Below are 25,146 nucleotides of genomic sequence, written 5' to 3'. Positions count from 1 at the left end.
TAGTGAAACCCTATTTTTAAATGATGCTGGAACAGCTGGCCTTTATGTTGGTGGTGAAATAAAAAAAAGGAGGTAACAGAAGTGTACACTGAGCGAGAAATAAGGGTACAAGTAATGAGCAGTGAAGGACTTCAGAGCTTGGAGACTCCCTTCTCATGCCTTTACCCCTTGCTCCACCAAATCCTGACTTTCGAAATTTTTTCAAACATGACTTTGAAAGATATGTCACAAGATGACAAAAAAATCTCAGCCTGATGTACATAACTATATTTTAATGTACTTTCTGACTTTCAAGTAGCAAAACAGCTGAAATATTGATTATTAAAGAATAAAAAAAGTCACTTCTTTCTGATAAGCATTTAGACCCTTGTTGTAAGATTAGGGAATGTTTCTCCTGATTTGTTCCAAGATATTGCAAGTAAGAGTGTCTCAAACCAAGAAGGACTGGGGGGCTGGGGAATAAAATGTTGTATGAGAAGGAAATGGGGAAGATTATATATTTAGGGAAAAATAAGAAATTCTGTATTTGAGGTATATAATACACAAATTTTGTCATAGGAAAAGCAATTGTCAAATTAACTTTTGTTCATATTTTAACGAACGTATGATAGAGAGGTGATAGATAGATGATAGATAAATATGCATATTTTAAAACAAATGTTTAATAAGTATTTACTATATTCCGGGTGCCATACCGTTTAGGTTCTGTAAATAAAGCAATAAATAAGAGAAATCAGTGTCTAATATTCTTAAGTGGATGATTCACAAAAAACATGTTAGATTATTTTAATAGTGACACATTGTACAAAGAAATTGAAACAAGTGAGATGGATGTAGTCCACATTAGGTAGTAGAGTTAAGATCTGTCTGAGGAGGTGACATTTGATTTTACTATGTGCAAGTAAGGCTGGGAGATACTTCGGAAAGAAGAGCAGTACTTGCAATAACCCTCAAAACATGAGCTTAAGAAAGAAAAATAGTCCATGTAACTAAATCTTATTCACAAATGGTGAAGATGCAGTTGGTAAGAAATGAGAGAGAAATAGGCAGAGGCCAGGTCATATAGAACTCTAAGGCTGGCTTTGATCACTGGCTTTAATCACTGTGTATTATAGGAAGGCAAAAGTTGCCAATTAAAGTACTGGTGGCTGCATCACAGGAAAGAGATAAGGATGACTTAGACTAATGTCAAATGAAGATGGTTAGAAGTGATAGATTTGAGATACAATTTGCAGGTAGTTTTAAAAGGAATTTATTAATCATTGGATGTGTCAAGAATGACTCCAGGCTTTTGATTTGAGGCCTAAACTGGAAGAATCCCCAAATCCCTCAAAGGTAAATGGATAGCTAACAAAATGTGGTGCAACCATACTATAGTACATTACTTATCACCAAAAAACAGAAGCCATTGATGTAAGGAACAGTCTGGGTGAATCTGAATTCAAAGGAATTAATATTGAATGAAAAGAAAAAAAAAAAAACAATCTCAAAAGGGTACATCCTCTTTGATTTATATAGCATTATGAATTTAAATAGCATTTATATAGCATACACACACACACACACACAAATGCTATCTATTTATATAGCATTGTGAAAACAACACAATTTTAGAGATGGAGAACAAATTAATGGTTTCTGGGGATTGTGGAAGGGGGCAGAAAAGGAGGAGGCTGTGGCCTGAAAATTGTTTCATGTGGGATCCTTGTGATGAAACTATTCTGTGGCTGTGATGTTGGTCACACACACAAAAAAATCTATGTAGGAAATAAAATTTCATAGAACTACGTATAAATACAAACAGGAAAATGCACGCTTATAAAAATAGATAAAATCTGAATATGATCAGCAGGTTGTATTGATATGAATTTTATGGTTGTATTAGCTACTGGCATCATGAATGTGAAAGCAGACTGAATAACTACATTGTGAATTAAGTCAGTGAGAAAATCCTTGGAAAGATAGCTTCCGATTGACATATTCCATCAAAAAATATTGCTCTTCTCCATTTTCTCTTAGTTTGGGCTGTTTAAGCTACAAACAGAAATAGAAATCATTTTCTGTGATATTTATTTATATTCCCTTAATGACAAATATTTTACATTTGCCTTAAATTATAGCCACAAGTTGAGTTCTGTACGTGCTTTCATAGTGTGGATGAACAAAACATATAACATATAACAAACATATAACAAAAGCACCTGGTGTGACTGAAGCACTGCAGACTCCTACACCACACCCCTGGTCTACTCAGAATCTGGGGTGCACAGTAATGATCTCCAGGAAATGATTTAAAGCTTTATTCAAATGATTCCATCATTTTAATGTTAAATGTAATGTCCTCTTTATAGGGAGGAAAAATAGCAAGTATCATGGTTGAGTCCTTGCTGTGAAGCCAGGCAAGGCAGGACTCTATTGGATTTCCTTATGAATCACTTTTTAATTGTTGGCTGACAAAAACGTCATACTTAGTAACATCCACATTTGTGGATCTCTCTGTCCTTCCAACCCTCTACCCATTTATCTATGTATTTGTCTTTCTATCTACCAATCTATTTATCTATTAGATCTACATCTATTTTTCTACAATTTTTTAAAAAATATTTACATGCTTACAAGTTTTCTATTTTAAATTGTAAACATTTTAGCACAAAGACTTGGATTTTTTAATTCCTTTATATCTTACTAGGGTCATGGATACCCTGGTTGATCTGAAAAGTTATTGATGGACATCTTTAATGATATAATTGTTGGCACATTTGGAAAATGGGCATCTAAGTAGTTTTTCCAAAATTGTTAGAAGAAATTTAAAAGCTTCATAGCTAGTTTCTTTCTTATATCTCTTAAGTAATTTGCAAATTCATACTTGTAGCCACAAGTTGACTTTGACAACTTTCTTGGATGCTTGGATCCATTCCCCCCCCCCCACTTGCCTTATCTCTAAATTGGACCCAAAGCCAATGTGAATATGAATTAAAATATAGACAAGGAATGATCCATTATATTCCAGCATCTAATTTATGTGCTATTAAATATATTATAGATTCTTCAAACTAAACGAACTCAGTGTTTCAAAATAAGTCTTTTCTGTTGTTTATTTTATCTCATTTTTGCACTTACAAAAAGTCAGGCATATTAGCTCAGTCAAATGTAAATATATTCCTGACAGGACTGGAGGGTTCACTAGCTCTATGCATATTGGTATAGACATTTGTTGAAAACAAATGTTGCTCTTTCCCCTTCATTCCACAACAGCTTAAAGAGCTACTAAATTTATAGAATCATTGTGGCAAATTAGTCTCTAAATGATGTATGAAATGAAATATCCTTGCCAACTTCAGATAATAGGCTGAGTTCTGCTATGCCCAGTTACTTCATTGAATGTGTATTTGTGTTTAATCCTATTTAACTTCCCTTTTTTATTTTTTATTTTTTTTCAAATCCTATTTAACTTCCCTTTTTTATTTTTTATTTTTTTTCAAAAATTAGCAAAGATATTGGGGTAATCATTTAGACCTAATAAACTATTATTGAGATTAACTTGGGAAATTCCGCTGTGGCATATAACTATATTCCACATATTATTTATGTGTTGAAATGCAATATTTTTTTCATTGATTCAGTGACCTCCAAAGTCCCTTAGTTCAATTATCTGCTGGGAAATTAAATTTATTCAAATAGTTCAGAACCACATTACCAATAACTGAAAATTCTGTATGGAGCTAACATCAAAGAACTCAATCACTCATATTTAAGAGCAATGTAAGAAAAGTAAGTGTGAAATTACCCAAAGGTTTCAAACTTCATTTTCCAATAATAAAATATTTTAAGCCATAGAGATCTGGAGGAAAGAAACGTGCTTCAAAATTCAAGTTAAAGTTTTAATAATAGACAATTTCCTCATGATAAAAAAGAAAAGGTGGTGATTTTTTCTCAAAAATATTTTGATTTACATCTAGTGACCTTGTATATTTTCAAATACCTCAGAAATATTACATATTTAATGTAATAAAAATAACAGGTAAATGTGCAAAGAAGAGACTCTGTTATTGATACAAATGGGATTCTTAACCCTTTTTCCTCACTTTTCCTTGGATATATTTCAGTTTATTATCCCTCTTTACAGGGGCTCAACATAAAAAAAAAACTGAGTCAGTACCCATTAGGCATGATACAAGGAATACAATTTGAGTGAAAATTCATAATTCATAATTTCCATCTCATTTTAGAAGAAAATTATTTTAATCAACACTCTATCTTTAAACTTTTATAATCTGTATAATATTTTATGTCAAATTATAAAGTTATGATTTTTTCTCTTATTATGGGAAACCTTAATTACAACTTTAATACATTAACTTTGTTTGAACACTGGAGACTGATTCCAATTCTCTTTTACATAAAATTCATCCCTTTTAAATTCACACAGTCACACTAGTCAATGCAACTTGAGAGATGTACCCCGATATCTGTCCATATCTTAGGTCTGGTTTCCCATGAACAAGACTGGAAAGGAGATTCTATGCAGGGAATCTATGGGAGAGTGCTCTTGGGAAATCTGCTACAAGGAAATGCCAGAAGCAGAATTGGGCAGAAGTTGAACTCCAATGCATTTGGAAGAGAGGATGCAATCTAAAATATGAGAAGCCTGGAGCTTGGAGAGCTCTTAAGATCTGTCCCAAATTGAGTCAAGGGGGACAGACCTTTGTATCCTCATATTTACCAAGTATTGAATGTGGTCTGTCCCTGGAAGGAGAGGTAACTTGGGGTAAAGCAGCTTCTTTTGTATAAGTGCAATTCCCAGAAAGCATGTAGGGTAAGTTGGCAATGCAAACACCCACAGTTTGCGTGTCTTGGTCCTGAAGGGGAGATCTGGTGGGTGTACCACCTCACCACCACAATCGACGTCATGTGCTGCTCAGAACCACTTGTTTCACTCAGTAAGTTCAACTAGGGACAGCTGATTCAAGATTCTCAATCTCTACTCCCAATAAGTATACAAGAGAAAGGTTAATAAGGTTAATTTTGGGACTGCTGCTATAGCTGTTCTGGAAGCCACAGTGGATAGTCACCATCTCCTTCCTCTTTGACTCATAATAGACTTCTTTTATTCTCACCTAACTCCTCTAGTAGTGTAGGTAGCTTGCTTTGTGCAGTGACCTAAATGCTCATCTCTGAGGTATTTTAGGCCCTTGTCACCATTTCCTACTACATTTGTTTTTTTTATTATCAAAATTGGGCTGAAAATTACCAAGAGATATCCAAATCGATCAAATAGGTGCAAAACACATTCTTCTCTGTTCGTGTTTTGTGAAACAGTCCTATCTCCTCCTAATGATCACAGTTAATTATTCCCTTCAATATGGTGAGTGTGGGGACAGAGCCAGGAGAGCAGTTTCCAGGCTCTCGGCCTCACGTTGAAAGGTGCTGGCTCAGGTAGTAAATGGCCATCAACTGTGATTGGATGGCCATCAGCTGTGGCTAGTTGGCCGTCAGCTGTAACCAGTGAGCCATTGGCCACTAATATAACTTCCGTGTCTACACTAACAGCGAATGGGGGCTAGCAAGAAGATGGTGGCTGAGCCTGCAAGCGGTGCAGTGAGGGTTGCGGACCGTGTGGCTTCTGCTTCCTGTGTCTCCAATCCAGCCTCCAGTGAGACTATAGTGGTATGACTCCCCTACCTATGGCTCCATGAGTGTTCTGTTTTGGCCTCATCATATCCTGTGTTCTTGTGTGGGGAGCAGGAGCTGAGACCCCGCCTGATACCCTGCACAACAGTAAGTCTGTTCCTCTCCTGCTGGTCTCTTGGCCACAAGGAACCTAATGTAACCAGGGGAAGCTCTAGCTTAAAGTTTAATGGGCCTTTCACTATAACCTCTAATGGAAGTATTTTTACTCCGGGAACCAGAGTCTAGAGTTGCAATTACCCAAGTGGATTAAAGAGGATGATAGTAAGTGGGGCCGCTGGTATTTATACTCTTTGGTTCCTGAACACATATATTCTATCTGTTAAGGACACAGCACCATATAATACTCATTGACATAAGATAGACTGGTAGATAGATATAGATAGATAGATAGATAGATAGAGAGATAGAGAGATAGAGAGATAGATGATAGATAGATTGATAGATGATAGATAGATGATAGATAGGTAAATAGATAGGTAGATAGATAGATAGATAGATAGATAGATAGATAGATAGATAGATAGATAGCACATCCTCGAGGATAGCATCCTATCCTCAGCGGGTTATCGTCTTCAAACTGGCAACACAGCTATCCTTCCAAAAGGATACTCCATTAGCTCAGTGGTTCTAAACTGGAGGTGATTTTGCATTGTCCCCCAATCAGGGGACATTTTGCAATGTGTGGAAATTTTTTTTTGTTTTCACCACTGGGTGGGGGTGCCACTGGCATCTATTGGATAGAATCTAGTAATAGAGCAATTCTAATAAATATGCTCATAAGGCACCGTAGGGCCTTCACACAACAAAGAATTATCTGGCCCTAAATGTCAATGTCAACAGTGCAGAGGTTGGAAATCTTGTATTAGTCCATCAAGCCAGCAGCTTCTGGCAGATATCAGATGTTATATGACTGCTGGACCCAAGGCTATGTGCCAACCACCATTTCTCTTTTTGCCATAAAGCAGCTTCTTTCACCAGAGGTGGTGTTGCATGGTATGATGCTAAATCAAATATCTTGTAAGATTTTAGGTAGTGGTTCTGCCCATGACTCAATTAACAGGAAATCCATACTGACTTGTGCATCCAAGTCAATAAGAATTACTGCATTTCCAGGGTGTGAAGTATTTGATGTAATCCATTAACCAATAAATGGCCTGGTTAACCTCAGAGAATGATATTTGATTAAGGGCTCAGCATTGGTTTCCGTTTCTGTAAGTTTTGATTTTGACCATAACAACTGCTAAATCCACCTGGGAGAATGGAAAGCTACGCAGTTTAGCACATAAATAGACTTCACCTTTGGTGACCATGGCTATTATGCGTGATGAGCCTGTTATATTTGGAGAGCTGAAGAACTTATCAATTGGATAAGTTACTGAATCTATATAGCTCCGAGTGCCTCTTTCATGTTGGATGTTCTTTGCTATGTTAATATCTGAATCAAAGATTGTTATGCCTTTTGGCCCCCTGCATATGGCCACCCGTGTACCTCTTCTTCATACCTCCTTAATCTTTACCATCTGTTATCCTGCTCCAAGTCCCTAAACACTTAGCCAAGCCATTTACCAATCCCTGTTATTTCATGTATATACTTACTGTAAGCTACTTCTATTTAGCAAAAGTTAATAACTAGGAATAACACCTAAAACTCAACACAGTGGGAGGAATCCACCTCAGCACTGCTTTTCAGAACCACCTCTGATTGAATGTGTAATGAAGTAGCAATTCGTTTTCGTTTGCACATGTACACCAAACCACCTCATCCACAAATTGCCTTGGGGCCTCTTCTTCATGCATCATAAGGTCATAAGAGACTTCTTTCAAATATGGATATAAGTGGGAGTTGAAAGAGATCCATAAATTAAGTACCTCTCAAATGTTGATATAAGGACTATACAACCTATCTTCTAGCTTATTGGTAGAATAAAATGAGATAATGAATATGTAAAATCTATTACAATATCAGAAATTATGCTATTGTTAGCATTTTTGTCATATAACAAAATGAAAATGGTATGATAAGAAGAGATCGATAACTAGACTGGCTACCTGACATTTGTGATCTTGAGATAAAAATAGAAAAAAAAAGTACACATTAAGGCTAGGCATTGCATGTATGTTACCTGAAAAGATTAGAGAGACAGTTCTTCTAAAGATAAGGAGCTTATGTCAAAATCTAAAGTAATATACTGCTTCCTCCATCAAACAAAGTCGTGATATAAAACAAAAAAATGGCGTCTTTTGGCACTCACAGATCAGTCTGTGTATTTGTCAAACAGCAGCTGTCAAGCCCTTTTTTGACATGAACTTGGTTATCCTAATTAATCTGATTTTTTAATTAAACTTTTTCTTTTTAAGTGATTATAGATTCATATGCAGTTGTAAGAAATAATACAAAGAGATGCAAAATACATTTTACCCCATTTTCTCCAATAAAAACGTTTTGAAAAACGATGGTACTGTATCACAACTGATATTGACATTGGTAGAGTCAATATACAAAACGTTTCCACCACCACAGGATCCTTGCTTCCCTTTTATAGCCACATTAACTTCTTTCTTGTCCCCATCTCCTTAAACCCCCTTCAGCCACTAATCTGTTCTCCATTACTATAAATTTATCATTCAAGAATGTTAGGTAAATGGAATCAAATTTATGTAATCTTTGAGATTGGCTTTTTCACTCAGTATGATACTCTGTAGATTCATCCACTTTGTTGTATGTATCAATAATTGGTTCCCTTTTACTGCAGTGAAATATTTCATAGTATGGAGGTACCATTGTTTGGCCATTTGTTGAAAGACAATTGGGTTACTTCGATTTTGGGGCTATTATGATAAAGCTGTGATGAACAAAAACAAGGCAACCAACAAAGAAAAGATTAATGAAACAGTTGCAAAGAATAATACTACCAAGACAAAACTGGATTATTTCAAAATTTTTTTCTTGGTTCTGAAGGAAGATATTTTAGATTCTCAAGACAGATGTTCCCTAACTAGTCCAGCATGTTGACAATCAGGTGAACTTCACTTTGCGTATTAGCTAAAAACACACACACACCACTACCTACAACCTCTTTCCCTATTGTTAGACCTGTGACTAAATAAAAATTTTGCAACACATGTGGATTTATAAGAATATAACAGCATATAAATCTCCAATCTGTTTTCTTTTAACATATCTGAAAAAAAGGTGATGAGAAAGTCAGATGTTGCATACTAATCTATATTTAATAATGTTACAATGCATAAATTCCAAGAGAGTAACAAATCCCTTTATATATAATTAATTTGTATGCATAATTATTCCTTTCATCAAATATACCTTATTTTTGTTTTCAATGATATTAAAGTTGAGCAGCATGCCTTAAGGTCAAACAGTTTTCTGGGAAGTAGTATGAAATCAACTTGGAATTAATTAGTTCAAAGAATCTTTAAAATGGCAGATCTTCACTGTAGCCATATTAATATTTGTCTGAAACACCGCAAAGTTAATGGTTTGGAATAATGAGCTCTTAGGTTCTTTGCTCTTCTAGAATTTGAAGATTGATCCTTTCAGATACAAATCTCTGTAATCAAATCACTTTATCTCAAAGAATTAAACGTTTAATCTAAGCTGGTGGTAAATTTCTTTTGTCTTTTTTTATTACAATTTTTTTGAACATTTGTTCTGTTTCCACTAAAGATTTAGATATTCATAAGGTTATATCAACTACTATCTGTTAATGAAAACTAGAAAACTTATATTTCATAAACTTATATTTCATTTTCTTCTAATGGTTGATTATTCTAGATGGATGCTGTTTCAGTGGTTTGGTGCATTATCTGATGGTCAAAATAATTTAATACTCCCAAGAGTATTTTCCTACCAGAAAAATCATATCTGGCAATAAAATCTTGAATAAAGACTTTTGTCTGAATTTTTAAATATATTTTTTTCTTTATTTGTCTTACATTTATATGTTTCAGCCTATAGATTGATGTTCACATGAATGAAATATAAAAAAATAAAATAAAAAAATAAAAAAACTAAGTTCAATTTTAACCCTCGATGATTATATTTAATTTTAATATACACTGTTTTTGGAATTGATTTACGTATACATAAATACTGAAACATTTTTGGATTCTGTTGAAAGTCTTTAAAATAGTTTTCTTATATCTAGATGCTTAAAACTATTAAGGAAGGGCTGGGAGTTTCAATTAATAGTCAACCAGTTTAAATAACCACCTTTGGCATAGTATATTTAGAATTCTCTCTGATATTTTATGATTACCAAAATTATATTTCACGAATACTTAGTAGACAACATTTTCAGTAAGAGCAGTTTTTCTATATACTTAGAAAAATAAAACTATTTCCAGCTGTTTATTAATAGTTACAATTAAAGGATACATTACATAGGCACATTCTCTTCTCTCCTAAACAAAAGTAAAGCATTAGTTATAGTCTGCCTGGTTAATATGCTTTTTTTTTAGAATTACAAGATCAATTCTTAATGTAAATGAGCTAAATCCTGAATGCAATACCTAAGATAATGTTTTCTTGAGCCTTTCACTTAGTGAAGCAAGGCCAATATAGATACACTTACTCTTTTCACGAGGGGATCCACTTCCAGGGTGAGCAGAATTGTCAAACTGCCAAAAATACCCAAGCCAAGTTAGAAAGTAAACAATCTTTATCCAAAATAGGATCCTCAAATACTTTGACTGCAAAGACTTTAATTAAGCCACTTTTTCTTTTTTTTTTTTTTTTAGGTATATGATTATTTTATTGAATATACTGGAGAACGGCTAGAAAAGCTGAGTTTCAGTGCAGGCCACTATGCTTAGGTAAGGAAGGTGGAGCTATATTTCTTGGTCTCTTCCTCCTTGGACAGAGTCTTGATGATTTCCTCCTTCCTGGTCTGGAGCCGCTCTTCATGGCGCTTGCGGCTTCCTTGGTCTTAGACATACCGGCCTCAGCCTGGTCAGCAAGAAGCATCTTGTGAGCCTTGTCTGCCTTCAGCTTCTGCACGTGTTCTATGAAAGTCCTCTTGCTTTAGAACACATCACGCTTCACTTGCAGGTACAGGCTGTGATCATGCGGAGGTCAATCGTCTTAGATTCAAGGTATCTACTGAGCAGTGGGCGAAGAGTTCTCATCCTTCTCAGCCACGTTACCTTCTCAGGCATTCAAGCGTTGGCAGTACCCTTTCACTTACCTGTACCCATATGCCTACCCTTCCAATGGCCAACGTGTTTTTTCTGACATCAAGCTTGGGAATGGTCAGTGACAGGCTTCCGGATGATCAGCCTGTCTTTGATCAGCTTCCGAAAGTGATGAGCAGAGTTGTAATTGGCGATTGCATTGGCCTCACTGGGGTCTAACCAGACTTTCTTTTTGCCATAGCGAAGGACTCTGGAGGCAAGCCTCTTCTGAAGCCTGAGGACAGTCATGGCTGCGGCTGCAGGAACGAAAGGGTGAGCCACTCATTCTTAATGAATGGATTGAATGAAACATGTCTATGATATTTTCCAGTATATAAAACTAATAATTATATTTAAGTAAAGGGTTTTGTTTTGTTTTGTTTTTTTTCAATTGAATTCAGCCCTATTTGGAAGCAAAAGTCCATCCCAAAATACAGAGTTCTGATATTGAGGAAAACAGAAATATTGAGAGGAGCTCAGGATACAATATCTCAATTTGTTTGTGCAAAGATTATTACCCAGCTTTTAAAACATACGTAGAATGTGTTATGCTAAAGAAAATATCAATCTAGTTTTATACTGCTGACAATAAATGGATTCATAGAAAAATAATACAGAAACCAGAATTTATCTATCTTTTTTCAAATGCATGTACTTGTTTATGAGATTGTATTATGCGATTAGACTAAAATTAAGGGTGAGGGCAAAGTTCTGATTTTTATCCTTAAGGACTATGAAGCTTCTTTCAACAATTTACCACTTATTAGCCTGACCAGCCAATAATGTCTAAAGTCCTTGGTGTTTTTGTGACATCCGCTTTAGAAGAAAAGATGCCCTGGGTACATTTTTACTTATAATCAACCACCTGAGAAGACAAAGTCTTGTATACCCCAAAATATATCCCAAACCAAAAGGTTTTGAAATGCCAATAAATATACTTTAGCAGGAGTTCATTTTCATTGCAAGATGAGGTAGGGAGAGTGAAGGCTCCATGTTTCCGAGAGAGTACATAGATTAAGAAAAATAATTCATTAGATGTTTTCCTTTGAATAGATTTTGGTGTGACTAAGGGAAGATAAAAGAGAAAACAATGGATAGCAGAAAGAAAAATATGTGAGGGGAATAAAAGGAGGACAGTGTAACAGGAAGGTTAACTTTAATTACTTTTAGAGTTTTGACAAAGACCCATCTTGCACTTCCTTAATGTAATTCCCCAGACTTGTCAACACTATTCCTTGGTTCAGAGAATCGCAACATTGTGCCTAGCTCCTTAGTAATTGTGGCATTCAACTTATCATAAAAGAAAAAGTTATATGGTATCTTAGCCATACCAAAACCAATTAAAAAAATAAATCACAATGTACTTATAATAAATTCACAGATTTTAAATGTACAGTTGCATGTTTCAACAAATTAACACATATGCAACTACCACTCCTAATAAAACAGGGAATTTCTACACCTCTCTAAATTTTCTCATGCCCTTTTCCAGTTAGTAATTCCAAAGGCAAATATAATTTGATTATTATAACCATAGCTTAGTTTTGCCTGTTTCAAAACTTAAAACAAAGGGAATCTTAAAGCAGTGTACACTATTTTCTCTCTCACCTTTATAACTCAGCCTACTGTTTTAAGATTTATTCGTGTCATTGAGAATGTTTATAGTTCATTATTTATATCACCGAATAGTTTACCCATATAGCAATATACTATAATTTGCTCTTCTATTCGTCTGTTAAGGGATCTTTTGTCTCCATCTTGGTCCTATTATGAATATTATGTGTAAGTGTGTTTTCATTCTTTTGAAAAATACCTAGAAAGGGAGATTTAGGTATTCCAATGTTGAAAGGTTTCCAAATGGCACATTTTTAACCTCCCAACAGCAATGTATGAGAGTTCTAGTTGTTCCACAACCTTATCCACTTTTGATATTGTCAGCCTTTTTTATTTTAGCCATTTTGATTGGTGTGGCATTTTAACTCAAGTTGGTTTAATATCCATTTTCCTAATGACTATGAAGTCGATCATCTTTTCATGGGCTTATTGGAAATTTGTACATTTTCTTTTGTGTAGTATCCAAGTATTTCCCCCCATTTTTACCAGCATAGTGTTGGTCTATAGATCAACTTGTGGAAAATAATCATCTGAGAAGTGTTAATTCTTCAAATAAATGAACATGATATATTTTATCATTTAATTAATGCTATATTTTAACAATGACTTCATATTCATTAAAATGCTGGTGTATAAGTCTTCAACTATTTTTTTTCTTTTTTGGTTAAATGATTCCCACAAATAGAGCATATAAAGCACGAATTTTCAGATATTGGAAAATGGCAGTGATTTTGGTGGTGAACGTCCTAGAAATGTATAAAATTTTAAACATAAATGATATCTTCTGCTGCTAAGATAGAGCAGCAAATTCTATAGATCAATCAACCGCGTTTATCTTATTGAAGAAATACACGGAACTATTACAATGGGAAGTTGGGAACAAACTACTGTCAGTATTCAGGATTTCTTTTTTTTTTTCTCAGTTGATTAGGAGGACTGGTATTTCACATCTGACGATCCCAGATGCCCATTGGCTGAAATGAATCAATTCTCAAAACTGTGATTTTGGAAGTTGGCAGGGAGGTGATGTTGCTAAAAGCAGATTTTTGACTGATAGGACTAAAGGCTAATGAGCTAAAATGTCAAGGGAGTGATCTCAATGTTTTGTTATCCATGACATTGTGTTCCTTCCACTAGGAGGATTGTGAAACCCCCTCACCAAGCTTTGTAGATGATCATGGTGTCAAGTAGATCATTTTTATGTGTTCAAACTGTCCAAGGATTATCTAGAAAGCAACCTTCTGCAAATTAAGTTCCCCAATAAGAACTATAACAATAATAATTTTAAATGTTCACCATTTGTTGATTATATTTTGTCTTCCAGGCATAGCACTAAACACTTCATTTATATTATCTGACTTAATTCTCACAACACACCGATGAGTTAAAAATCATTATTTGCATTTTACGAATTACTAGGAAGCTAACTTTAGGGAAGTTAAGTAAAGTTAGCCAAAGTCTCTTGGACAACTTCAATATCTGAATTCAAATCTGTTTGGCTGAAAATTGTATGCTTCAAATCATTGTACTATAGTGCCTCTTTGAAAGTAATTTGGCAAAGGACAGTTTACTATGGAAATGTTTCAGAAATTGCAATGGGTCTTCCTAGGGGATAACAGGTTCTGGTCCAACCTTACAATCTTAACAGAATAGGCAAAGTCAACTCAATGAAGTTAAGAAGATATGATCCCATTGCCAACTACTCGTATATTCAGCTAACAGAAAAAATAGATTAATTCCTTCTAAGAACTGAGATCATAAAGTTTCATACATTTCTTCTATGTATGGTCTTGGACAAAGAGCTAAAAGTTTCCTTGCCTCTTTTTGGAGTCTCCATCATTGTTTTTTTTTTTTTTTTCTTTAATTTCTAAAATGAGAAAAGGACTTCAGCTCCTTCACACCTAACACCTGTGAAGCTAGACTTTGGTGTGCCCTGAGTAAATCACATCTACTAAGAGGGAGCACATCTGCATGAAAAACAAACAAACAAAAAACAACAACAAAAAACTAAGAAATGAATTTTTCTGCAGAAAAATTGAGGACCCTGTTGGTGTTTGGTAGAAGCTTCATTTTTCTTCTGCTTGCTTTGATTACTGCTGGATCTGCTGCTATCACAGGAACTTAAGGGGAAACTGAAAAACTTGTTTACAGCATCAGAATCTAAGGCCAGGGAACCCAGGGCTGAAAATCCAGGCATATTTTCTGCTTGTAGTTTTTACTGTTCATAAATTAATTAACGATGGGGGTCAGATTTGACAGCTAAATAGGATTAGTCTGAAGCGACTCTGAAAACAGGCCCGATCAAATAGGGAGAAATTAAAATTTGGGACAGATAGTAGGTAATTTCCCACTGATGTTGGGTGAGTGAGGTTGGGACTATTGTGTGGACAGAGAAATGAGTGTGGGGAAGAGATAGGTTAGTATTAACCCCTAGTGGTAGTCCTCAGACAAAGGGACCTGGGTTTTATGCTCTGATGTGCTCAGATGAATTCAGGAAGCAAGGATTAGTCTGAATCTATAAATCCACATGAACAGACAAAGAACAGGAACTGGTCCTGAAAGAAAGTGTCTGGAGTGAAAGGCAGAACAAGTGGGTTCATGGGCTAGGACTTGAAATAGATCTCTGAAGCAATGGTATAAATAGCTTAAATTTATCATGGAACCACTAAACGTAAGGGCACTAATGATAAGAACTCAGTTGAGGCACCAACAGGAATCATCCCATGGGTGTAGGGCAGGCCTAAATTTAGACTGATTTTTATTACAAATACATATATGCATTTTAAAGATTGTGCAATGTTTTTAAAATGTGTTTCTCTAAAGCACCTGCTTTTGTGTTTTAACATTAAATAAAAGTGGCTCAATACATTTTTAACAAATTAAGAGGGCATGCATGAGATATTCTGATTGGAAATATAGGAAAAGTTATGTAATATATTTTTTAAAAAATCACTTTGAGAGGGCTGGAGACACCTAAAATAAATAGGACGTTGTCATTTGGAGTAACTAAAGTGGGTGGAATGAGAGGTGTGGGAGTTTGGTGGCTAACAGGGGACACATACAGTGTCTGTAAAGAAGCTAGAAGTGAAGGACACACATCTGTTTCACATACAAGCCTCAAATCAAAAGATAAAAGAGTGCACAGTCCAAACTGCAGACATTAAATAGAAATTGAACTACTTCTGACTTGAAACTAATTCTGTATCATGTTCCCAAGGTTAATGATAACTAATGATTCTCCCAAGTGAGGGAGGCCAGTTAAGACAGAATATACAGAGTCCACCAGGGAATGTGTTTAGGTTTCTACATGTAAACAGCTATAAAATTATGTGGATTATATGAATTTTTTTCCATCAAATAGAAAAAGCTGCTTGATACATACTCTTCTGTTTCTTTGGGAGTCTCTAGAAAGACTTTTAAATTTAGAAATGAGGTTTGTTTCATATGGCAAAAATGTCACTAACAGCTATGTAGTGTTAGACAGAGAAAAAAAAAACCCAGTGTCTCAGTTTTTATTGGATAATAATAAAATCTACACAACAGAGCTATTCTGAGAGTTAAATTATTGAAACAACTAAAATATTTTTATACAGTACAACTTATTTTATAAAATCTTATAATATGTTTCCTGCTTTTTCTAGACTTACCTTGAGAAAGACAATAGGGGAGTGGAATAAAAAAAATTTCCCAACTTTCCTAGAGAGAAATATCATATAATAATTCAGTGATTTCTTGTGTATCCCCATCAATTCTGTGGATTGTTGCGAAAATGTTATATGAACAAATATTTTGGGTTCAAAGTACCTTTTAATTTATACTTACTTGGATTATGTAATGCTCAAAGGGATAAAAATGGACTCTGGAATTGAAGCAAAAAGTATTTGTAAAGCATTTGATCTTGTTCAAAAATTTATAGATAGCTAAAGGGGTCATGTACTTCTTTTTTCTAAGTTGTCAAGTCCATTTTGCCAGCACAAAAAAAGATTCAAGGATTGAAGGCAGTAGCTGTTTCTATTAAATAATTGTTATTATTGAGGATATTTTCCCAAAAGTTTTAATCCTTAAGGTTGCATTCATGAGTAGGAGGAAGAAAACCCCAATTTTGTGTTCATGTGTATGACAGAGAAAGTATACATAAATGCAAGTCTGTGTGTGCATATTTATGATTGGTACACATGTGTGTGTTGTGTGAATACGTGTGAATATACGAGGTCTGACAATTAAGTTCACAAACTTGTTGCAACGATGTTGCTAACCTTTTTTGATATCAGAGGGATTATTCATTATGAATTTGTATCGGCTGGACAAACAGTTAACCAAATTTACTATTTGGAAGTGCTGAAAAGGCTGCCTGAAAAAGTTAGATGATCTGAATTTTTTGCCAACAATTCATGGCTCTTGCATCATGACAATACACCAGCTCACATGGCACTGTCTGTGAGGAGTTTTCAGCCAGTAAACAAATAACTGTCTGGGAACACCCTCCCTACTCACCTGATCTGGCCCCCAATGACTTCTTTCTTTACCTGAAAATAAAGCAAATCTTGCAAGGAAGAGGTTTTGATGATATTCAGGAACTCAAGGGTAATATGATGACAGCTCTGATGGCCATTACAGAAAAGAGTTCCAAAATTGCTTTGAAGGGTAAACTAGGTGCTGGCATCAGAGCATAGGTTCCCAAGTGAAGCACTTCAAAGGTGACAATAGTGATATTCAGCAATGAAGTATGTAGCACTTTTTCTAAGATGAGTTCGCTTAATTGTTTGACCTCCTATGAGAGTGAATAATGTCTGTGAGTTTGAGCTTAATCTAAGTAAAACAAAATTCAAACAACTGTGATAATGTTGAATGAAACCAAATGTATATTCAATGAATACATGCTATTCTTAGTGAAAATATACTATGACTTTTTATTTTGTTATGGTTATTGAACATAAGTTTTAGCTTTAAGGTCAAATAAATTTTCAGTTCATATGCCTGTTATAAAATAAATAGTGCCTGAATTCAAAGTGCAGAGAATTAATAATTGAACTTATAAAATTACTCTCATTCATTTATAAAGCATTTCTATCAATATATGATTCAAGTACACAGTTATCGCATTAAAATGAAACAGCTTGCTCAAGCATTATTGAAAATATAGTTGATAATAAGAGCTATCTGTATCCATAACGTATTGCCATAAAATCTAGATTTGATTAATTCAAAAATAGTTAGTAATGTTTTGTCCATATGGTTTCGTAAGTCAATTTCTACATGTGGTTTTGTGCACAAAGTTATGTCTATATTATGTCTATAAATCTAATGCAGAAAAAGAAAAACAGTACTTTTATTATAATAAAAATAAATTATTTAAATAATTTTGTAATCTAATCTTCGAATTTCATGGTAAGAAGGGATCTTAGAGTTGAACTAATGTAGTCACCTCACTTTATATGAGAAAATTTAAAGTCCCTTCCTAGCCTGTTTAATAACTTGTTTTTTGTGGAAATCAGATCTATCATCAATATCCCATAAACTTATATACCTTTTAATTAAAAGCATACCTCTTTGCCTTTGGACATTTTAGTATTTTGAGATTTTAAGCATTTTGTTCTTTTTTTTTCTAGAAAGGGAATTTTTAAGAGCCAAATATGCTATTGGCACATTTTTTTTACATAACTCTCGAAAGTCATACTGTGTGATGTGAATTTGTGTGTGTGGCTGAGATGTAAGGCTAAGGCCTATATGTAGATATGGGACATACTCTTAGATATGTAGGAGGAGGACTATAATTTTTGCTGGATCGTGATTACAAAAATTGTTCCTGTCTATTCAGGGAGTTATGAAATGTATTGTTGAAACGTGATTGTTGTAGAACCATCACTTTACCGATATAATGATAATGCCCAAATCAACCCTTTCCAGAAAAAGTTTTTCTTAAGTTCTAGGTCTATTTATATAATAGTTTCCTTCTCCTTGTACATCTCAACATAATCACATCAAAACTTTCTCATCTTCTCTTCAAATCTATTCCTAACCTGAATCGTCGTGGTAATACCACAATCTAGCTGGTCAACCAAGCAAGAAATCTGAGGTTAACTTAAGATTCATCTTTCATTTCTATCCCATTTCCAACCCAATTAAACCCTGTGTATTCGATGTCGTAAATATTTATTGTGTCTCATTTTCTTACTTTAGTTTACATTCATAGTAATATTTTTCACTTGGATTAACCTGATAGTCTACTGACATTTTTTCTAATTTTAAATGTTCCCAGTAAAGTGGGTAGATTAATTATTTTTAAACATAAATATCATGATATTCTATTTTTATATAAGATCCTTAGGTGGCTTCCCATCATTTTAAAGAAGAAATGTAAACTTTCCAAAATAAAAGTCAAGGCCTTTCATGATTTGCCTCTTTCTTAAGTACTCAGGGTCATTTCCTGACACTGCTTCTGCCATGGTTCCAACAATTTAGATTTGCTTGTGGAAAACTCAGCGCTCCGTACCCTGATAGTTCTGTCCTTTGCATCTTTTTTTTTTTTTTTTTTTTTTTTTTGCTTAGCTTGGCACATGCCTCATCACTTTGTGACAGATTCAGAGTAAATGTCACCTCTTTTAGGAAATATTACCCGATGTGTTCTTGTTTCCCTTGTCCCCACTACATGTCTGTTCCCCTGCAATGCTTCCTTATTCTCCTTTGCATCTGTAACATTTAATGAAACTTTTATTGTGTTTTAGTATGATTATCTTTCAGATTGATGCGACAACCCTGTCAAAAATGAATAATGATTATGTAGTTGAGATATGATATTGACTGAATATTGGCAGCATCAGCTTGTACTATATTCAACACAAAGAAATGCTAACTTCCTTTGAGAAATGAGCCATTTAATGAAAAAGCTACTTAAGATCCAAGAGATACAGAAGGACTTTACTAAGGGTCAGAACCTTGAAGACAAGAAGAAAAGTACACCTGTTGCTCAGAAGTATTTAACCAGAGAGCCAAAATCAATTGAAGAGGACAGCTTAAGGTTTTAAACGTATTAGAGTGTACCGGTATTCACCTTTCTGGGCTCTAGGTCCTATAGAAATCATGCATGGAAACCCAATTTTTCAGTTAGAACTTGAAAATAGCATTTCCCTAAACTTGGTACAACAAATCTATAACATACAGATAGATGATTCACCCTATAACTTATAATTGGTAAATACGAGAAGGGCTGAAGAAAATCTAGATGCCAAGTAAGCTTTTCAGTGGGCAAGAATATTTAAATGCCAGTTCACTTTACGAGAGGCATAATATTATATTATCATTTAATATTCTGTTATATTCATCCTGAGTAAGTGACAGTTCAGTTTGAACTGTGGCAATAATTTTATAGATTTCCAGGTCATTTTTAAGGTAACTAAATATGTCACTGTCTTTATCTTGTACAATAGAGAATCAACTGGCACTTCTTAAAGTATTTATTCTGGTCCAACAAAATATTAATCCTGTATTTTAAAAAAGTTTTTGAATAAACCTTAGATAATCTATTCTCCCCTTTTTTTCTTAAAATTGAAAATACCACATATATCGCTGGACAATTGATTCACATCGTAAGTGTTCTGAAATTTTATTTTAAAAATATACTATAAAAATATATAAAAATTCACGTATTTCTAGAAGCCTTTTTGTGTGGAGTCCTGTTGGGTTTCCCAACAGGCAGCATGTCACATGTGCTAGATTGTCAACTAGGCACCCCAACACTCCTTCTAAGACTGGGAGCTAATGTCCCATAATCCCCTTCCTATATGAATCATCATTAGAGTTCACCAATGGTAGAGAGTGAAGCAGAAGCCCTCCTCCAAGGCGATCCGGTGGCCTGATGCAGTGCTTCCCAGTCCCCTGGACAAGCTTGCACTTCACACTTGTGCTGCCTTCTCTTATACTTCCAGCTGATGTCCTTCATGGCTGTTTCTACCACCTATCCATAGCTTCTTTCTCAACCATCTATCTCACGTTTCCTCCCTCAGCTCTTCCCATATGTGACTAAGCCCTGATTCTTTTATTAAACTGCTTTATTTCTCTAATACTTCCAGTTGTTCTCTCTGAAACCAGACTGATACATCATCTAAAGCAAATTCCCCCTTCACCTAAGTGGGATATTCTTCACCTAAGAAAAAAATGGACAGTTTGGTAGGACACACATAGTGTTTTGAAGGAGTGCACGGTCACCTACTTGTCAGCTGGGACAGTCCAACCAATTCTTAGGATCAAACAAAAAAATGGAATGAATACAAAGGGTACCCTTTATTCACAAAACAACTAGAACTTCAGAAAGGAAAAACATTCCAGAAATTGTCTATTTCTACACCTTAAACTTTATCATAAATGTAACAAGTGAAATGATTGACTTCACTCAAGGTAATTAACTTGTTCTAGTTCATTCCATAGGTTAATGTTAGTACTAGAACTAAAAGTGGTGATAATCCCTGTGCTTGGAGAATTTACACTCTATTAACTATGATTTAGCCAGAATGGTACTTTTTTCTTTATGAGTTAATAGCTCAAAGTTGGCACACGCATACATATTAATGTATGCATATGCCATTTATACACAATGTATATAAATTAATGTGATATATATGTACTATAAATTAATGTGATATATGTGTACATTAATTTATATTCTCTTTCTGTCTCTTTCTGTCTCTTTCTGTCTCTCTCTGTCTGTCTCTCTGTCTCTGTCTCTCGCTCTATATATATTTACTTATATATATTTACATATGTGTATATATATATATGTGTATATATATATACACACATATATATATGTGTATATATATATATATATATATATATATATAATATATATATATTTTTAATTACTTGGCTTTGCCAAAAAACTTGCTACTATTGAAACACTATTACTGGTTTAAGTCCTTCAAGTTCTCTTAGTCAAGAGCTGTTTCTCCTCTTCTACTGCAAGGAGATTTCAGTATTATGAGTTAACATTAGCAAAAATTCGCAGAGACAATTAAAATATACTTATTTAAATTTAATATATACCTTATTTCGGGGAGTCCCGAAGAGCACCCCCAGATTTGGTGATTCAGTAAGAGGCCTCCACATATAATCACAGTCACAGCTATGATTTACTAAGGTGAAAGAATACCAAGAAAAAGCACCAAAAGGAAAAGTCTGGGGAAAAACAGGGGGCGGCTTCCAAAGTTCCTCTCCAGTGGGGTCCATAGGATACACTTATCTCTGTAATTAATATATAGAGAGTTTGTTAGAGACTCAGTACCCAGAGTTTTTATGGGAGGGGGGTTATCATATAGGTATCCCCTGTCTGGAAAGTACCCTAATTTCAGACTCCCAGAGGGAAAGCAGATGTTCAGCATAAACCACACTATTTGTTCAAAGAGTTTAGGCACAGCAAGCCACTCTTCTCAATTAATGTTGGGGAACTTCCCAAAATCCAAGTTCCCAGATGCCAGCCAAGTGCCAACCTTGCAAGCAGGCCTTCCAAAGGATAAGGCCTATGTTAACTCTTTTCTGCATATCCTAATATTCACAACTTGCTTGGAAAAGAAACTGAAAAATGACCAAATCTGTTCCCATTGCTATCAGGACTGAAAGTAAAGGTAGTGTCCTTTAGGAATGTTTGGGAGAATAAAGAGATACTTTACTCCTTCTGGGATTACATGAGATCACTATGTAAAATAGCTGAAGGGCAAATGGTTTAGTAGATTTTTCTCAGCTTCATACACATCGATTTCATTGTTGATTTTTCTTTTTTTTCTTTTTTTTATTGGGGAATATTGGGAAACAGTGTGTTTCTTTCAGGACCCATGAGATCCAAGTCATTGTCCTTCAATCTAGTTGTGGAGGGCGCAGCTCAGCTCCATGTCCAGTCACCATTTTCAATCTTTAGTTGCAGGGGGCGCAGCCCACCATTCCATGTGGGAATTGAACTGGCAAACTTGTTGCTGAGAACTCATGCTCTAACCACCTGAGCCATCCGGCCACCCCCTGATTTTCCAATTTTATGCACTCACTGAGACAATGCCACTTTCCTTACAGTACTGTGTTCTGTTTTGTGGGGTTCTTTCAGTTTCTTTTTTGCTCTTATGAAAATAGAGTTGCATATATTGGTGTTATATCTCAGTTAATAGATACTATAAAACCCAAAACACAATTTTATCTTCTTCTGCATCTCTGCTTAGCAGTTGGATATTTTCTCTTCTGGTTGCCTAGTGTTTTCTGAATGTCTTTCTATGAAAATATATCACATTGTAATGTGAATATTCATTATCATATATCTGTCTCCACACCTCCCAGTGAGCTTTTCAAAGATTATGACTAAATCCAGAAATACTAAACTAGATACTATTAGCTGTTCAAGCACACTTATTTTCTAATGAGTAAATTCTCTGCATTTATCTGTTTGTACTGAAGTAATGGCTGGTAGAATGAATAACAGTCACTAGAAAAACAATAAATCAGGCCTTGTAAATCTAAAGTAAAAATAAGGAGACAAGATGATAAAATAGAAGACTGAAATATTGAATGTATTCCGTGTACCTTTTGTGCTTCTTTCTGCATAATATGTTTATAAAGCTCTTAGGAGAATCATTTTCTTATTTGAAAATGACTATGATCTCTAGATATTCCAGGATCTTTATAAAAAGTTGATGTTAGAGTAATAGATTGCAAATATGCTTGAAACATTTCAACTGCAAAAATTAGGAGAAGTAAAATGATAACTTGCCTAGCCCCAAACACAAGATTATAGTATAAATGACTTCTGAGTAAATTGTGACTGGATGAAGTGGAGAGAAAGAGAATAACTCTCCTGTTCAAATTGGAAGACTGTTCTCTTCACCAAGAGCCAGGGAATCTTATATAAGCCCTCCTACAACAGCAGGCATTTAGATTCATGCATTTTTTGGTATTTACGAGCAGCTGTAGCTAGCAGAACTGGAGGATACTTCTACCTCCTGGAGTTTTAGAATTTGCAAAGATCTGTGCATAGCAAATAGAAATAGAAATAACCAGAGCTATGAAATGAAGTTGATGAAAGCAATTCTTAAAATCGGGACTTAAATCCATTCCAACCTGAGAGACTGCACACTCTGCATTTATAATGGCAGTCTTTACACAAGGACATGACCACTTGATAAGATGATTCAAAGCATCAAAAAAGGGATGTGACAGATTAGAAAAATGAAACAACGTATTGTCTATTTCCCTAAGCATTCCCTGGCTGAAGGCTTTTATCAGTACCTAGTATAGAATTTTTGGTAAAAAAAAAAAAAAAAATGTCAGAACCCTATTATAAATACGTCTATTTTAAGTTCACTTAAAAATTAATATTCACTAACTCTTTTTTCCTCCAAATTATACTACTTCTGCCATCTGCCCAGACCCTTTAGTCTTCCTTTTTTTTTAGCTTAATTGAGATAATAATGGACATATAACATTGTATATGTTTAAAGTGTACAATGTAATGTATTGCAAAATTATTACTACAATAGGGCTAGTTAAAATATCCATCACCTTAATTAATTACTATTGTGTGTATGTGTGTGTGTGTGTGTGGTAAGAATTTTAAAGAAAGAACTACTCTCTTAGCAACTTTCCAGTATACAATACAATATTGTTAACTACTGTCACCACGCTGTACATTAGATTCCCAGAACATATTCATCTTATAACTCGAAGCTTGTGCCATCTCCCCATTTCCCCCACCCACAGCCCCTGATGACGATCATTTTACTGTGAGCTTTGTTCTTTTAGATTCCACATATAAATGAAATCACGCATTATTTGTCTTTCTCTGACTTACTTCACTAGCATGAAGTCCATCCATGTTGTCACAAATAGCAACATTATATTCTTTCCTATGACTGAGAAATATTCCATTATATACGGACATAACATTTTTGTATTCATTCATCAATAGGTGGACTCTTAGGTTGCCTCCATGTCTTAGCTACTGTGAATAATGTTGCAGTAAAACATGGGATATAGATATCTCTTCAAGATAGTGATTTTATTTCCTTTGGATATACACCAAGGAGTAGAATTGCTGGATCATATGGTAGTTGTGTTATTAATTTTCTGAGGAACTTCCATAATATTTTCCATAGAAACTGTACCAATTTACATTACCAACAGTAATGTAGTGAACAGGATTTCCTTTTCTTTACATCCTCTCTAACACTTGTTATCACTTGTCTTTTAGATAACAGCCATATCAACAGATGTGAGGTGATATTGTGGTTTTGATTTGCATTTCCATGATGATTAATGATGTTGAGCCCTTTTTCAGAAACCTGTTGGCCAGGTCTTTTGACTATTTTCTAATTGAAATTTTTTTGTTGTTGTTGTTTCTTTTTTGTTTGTTTGTTTGTTTTGGTATTGAGCTGTCTGAGTTCCATATATATTTCACGTATAAACCTCTTATTGGGTATGGTTGTCAAATATTTTCTCCCTATTTGTACCTTGCATTTTTTATTTTGTTGATTTGATTTTCAAGTATTTTCTCCCTTTTTGTAAGTTGTGTTTTTTTGTTTTGCTGATTGTTTCTTTTTAGTTTTATGTAGTCCATTTTGTTTATTTTTGCTTTTTTTTGGTGTCATATATAAAAAATTGTGCTGAGACCAAAGTCAAAGT

General features: G+C 34.6%; 1 pseudogene across 1 annotated transcript; it reads right to left on the bottom strand.

Moving 5' to 3' along the window:
• Nucleotides 1–10,520: 10,520 nt before the first annotated feature.
• Nucleotides 10,521–11,130, bottom strand: LOC308510429 (large ribosomal subunit protein eL19-like; annotated as a pseudogene). Its single transcript has one exon. The product of its transcript is annotated as a large ribosomal subunit protein eL19-like (transcript).
• Between the last annotated feature and the right edge of the window lie 14,016 nt (nucleotides 11,131–25,146).

The sequence above is a fragment of the Rhinolophus hipposideros genome (assembly GCF_964194185.1).
Source record: "Rhinolophus hipposideros genome assembly, chromosome: 18".
NCBI lineage: Eukaryota > Metazoa > Chordata > Mammalia > Chiroptera > Rhinolophidae > Rhinolophus > Rhinolophus hipposideros.
Note: the sequence above shows the minus strand (reverse complement) of the source record. Positions and strands in the feature narration are given on the sequence as shown.